Raw genomic sequence first — 3264 nt, 5'->3', positions numbered from 1 at the left:
TGGATCCTTTGGTACCAGAATGGTAGCTTGGCCATTAACTGTATATATTGATCAAAGGATATGGAGAAATACATAACTTTAAAAGTCACCTATTTGCTATAAGCTGCTAAACACAGAACCAAACTAGGCAACATGTTAGATCTGTGGGTAGAATTCCATCTTTTTCTTACCAAAATCAGCCACAGGAAGGCCCCCAGTTTAGATTGTAACATATGTGGGACTTAACCTTTTTCCACACTGAAGATAACCCCCCTCCCAATCAAAAGCTGCAAAGAGTTAAGGGGGGGGGGGAAGGCCATTTTCAGGAGAAACCTCTCATAGCAGGACAGGGTTAACTTTCTCCCTTCCAGCTTTCGCACACATAGTTCCAATCCAGATCAAAATCCTTCAGGGCTGCTTTTCATTAAAATAAATATGTACAGAATCCTAAGCTCATTTAACATATTGTCTAGTTTGACCTAGAAGTAATACTTTATAGATAAAAATATAACAGATGGTAGGAACCATATCTAAGTTACGGTGCTTTTGCCTTTCACCTCTTTCTGTTTTTGGTGCTAACCTATTATTGCATGCAGTGTGCATTTTATGTTACTTTGCAAACGCTTGTGCTACTTACAATGTACAACCACTTCTTAGCTCAGCCTTATCAGTGGACTTTCTTGCTAATTTGTTATCTTCCCAGCATTCCTCTAGATGCTTTGCCTTCATCTCCATGCTTCTTAATACCTAAATCAAAGGACTCCCCCAAGCAAGATTTGAGAGCAGTGAACAGAACTTCACTCTTACCTCCCTGCTGGTAGATACCATGCTTCTGATCACAAAACTAAAAAGAGCACTGGCTTTTTGCATTGTGGTATCACATTAAGATCTATCCAATTTTTATCCACTATAGCAGTGTTTCTCAAGGTTTGTCCTCTGCTGTACCTTCTCATGGTTCACCTATTCGAAGTACCACCAGAAGTAACCGGTGATGACATAATCACCCGTTTCTTCTGGGTTGGGAGGCCAGATGCGACACAACAAACACCAGGAAAAGGTTCGAGGTGGACAGGACGGCTTGTTTGATGGCAGAAAAAGCCGAGCCAAGCCTCCTACCGCTGTTTGTTGTGTCATGTTCCTGGTCTTGCTGTTGGGTGGCAGGTGTCCAGGGGTCCTGCAAGTACCACCAGATACCACCTCAAGTACCACTGGTTGTAACACTGTACTACAGCATCTAAATATTTCACCATCATAAGAACATAAGAACAGCCCCACTGGATCAGGCCATAGGCCCATCTAGTCCAGCTTCCTGTATCTCACGGCGGCCCCACCAAATGCCCCAGGGAGCACACCTGATAACAAGAGACCTGCATCCTGGTGCCCTCCCTTGCATCTGACATAGCCCATTTCTAAAATCAGGAGATTGCACATACACATCATGGCTTGTAACCTGTAATGGATTTTTCCTCCAGAAACTTGTCCAATCCCCTTTTAAAGACATCCAGGCCAGATGCCATCACCACATCCTGTGGCAAGGAGTTCCACAGACCAATAACACGCTGAGTAAAGAAATATTTTCTTTTATCTGTCCTAACTCTCCCAACACTCAATTTTAGTGGATGTCCCCTGGTTTTGGTGTTATATGAGAGTGTAAAAAGCATCTCTCCATCCACTTTATCCTTCCCATAATTTTGTATGTCTCAATCATGTCCCCCCTCAGGCGTCTCTTTTCTAGGCTGAAGAGGCCCAAACACCGTAGCCTTTCCTCATAAGGAAGGTGCCCCAGCCCAGCAATCATCTTAGCTGCCCTCTTTTGCACCTTTTCCATTTCCACTATATCCTTTTTTAGATGTGGTGACCAGAACTGGACACAATACTCCAGGTGTGGCCTTACCATAGATTTGTACAACGGCATTATAATATTAGCCGTTTTGTTCTCAATACCTTTTCTAATGATCCCAAGCATAGAATTGGCCATCTTTACTGCCACCGCACATTGGGTCAACACTTTCATCGACTTGTCCACCACCATCCCAAGATCTCTCTCCTGATCTGTCACAGACAGCTCAGAACCCATTAGCCTATATGTAAAGTTTTGATTTTTTGCCCCAATGTGCATGACTTTACACTTACTGACATTGAAACGCATCTGCCATTTTGCTGCCCATTCTGCCAGTTTGGAGAGATCCTTCTGGAGCTCCTCACAATCACTTCTGGTCTTCACCACTCGGAAATGTCGTCGACACCACTTGGTGTCGTCTGCAAACTTAGCCACCTCACTGCTCAACCCTGTCTGCAGGTCATTGAAGAGGTTGAAGAGTACCGGTCCCAGGACAGATCCTTGGGGCACACCGTTTTTCACCTCTCTCCATTGTGAAAATTGCCCATTGACACCCACTCTCTGTTTCCTGGTCTTCAACCAGTTCTCAATCCAGAAGACGACCTGTCCTCTAATTCCCTGGAGTATTTTCAGTAGCCTTTGGTGAAGGACTGTGTTGAACACCTTCTGAAAGTCCAGATATATAATGTCTATGGGTTCTCCCGCATCCGCATGCCTGTTGACCTTTTCAAAGAATTCTGTAAGGTTCGTGAGGCAAGACTTACCCTTACAGAAGCCATGCTGACTCTCCCTCAGCAAGGCCTGTTCGTCTATGTGTTTTGAGATTCTATCTTTGCTGAGGCATTCCACCATCTTACCCAGTATAGATGTTAGGCTGACTGGCCTATAGTTTCCCAGGTCCCCCCCTTCCCCTTTTTAAAAATAGGCGTGACATTTGCTATCCTCCAATCTTATGGCACCGTGGCCGTTTTGAGGGACAAGTTGCATATTTTAGTCAAGAGATCAGCAACTTCATTCTTCAATTCCTTAATAACTCTTGGGTGGATGCCATCAGGGCCTGGCGACTTACTGATCTTTAATTTATCAATGAGGTCTGAAACATCTTCTCTTTTAACCTCTACCTGACTTAATTCCTTGGTCAGGAGGGGCCGTTCGGGCAGTGGTATCTGCCCGAGGTCTTCTGCCGTGAAGACAGATACAAAGAACTCATTTAATTTCTCTGCCATCTCTAAGTCTCCTTTTACCTCCGCTTTCCCTCCCTCACCATCCAGAGAGCCAACCACTTCTCTGGCGGGTTTCCTGCTTCTAACATATTTGAAGAAGCTTTTATTATTCCCCTTAATGCTGCTGGCCATGAGTTCCTCATAGTCTCTCTTGGCCTCCCATATCACCTTTTTACATTTCTTTTGTCACAGTTTATGTTCCTTTTTATTCTCATTAGGGCA

The sequence above is a fragment of the Tiliqua scincoides genome, chromosome 6, assembly GCF_035046505.1.
Source record: "Tiliqua scincoides isolate rTilSci1 chromosome 6, rTilSci1.hap2, whole genome shotgun sequence".
Taxonomy (NCBI): Eukaryota; Metazoa; Chordata; class Lepidosauria; order Squamata; family Scincidae; genus Tiliqua; species Tiliqua scincoides.
This window is presented reverse-complemented; position numbering follows the sequence as displayed.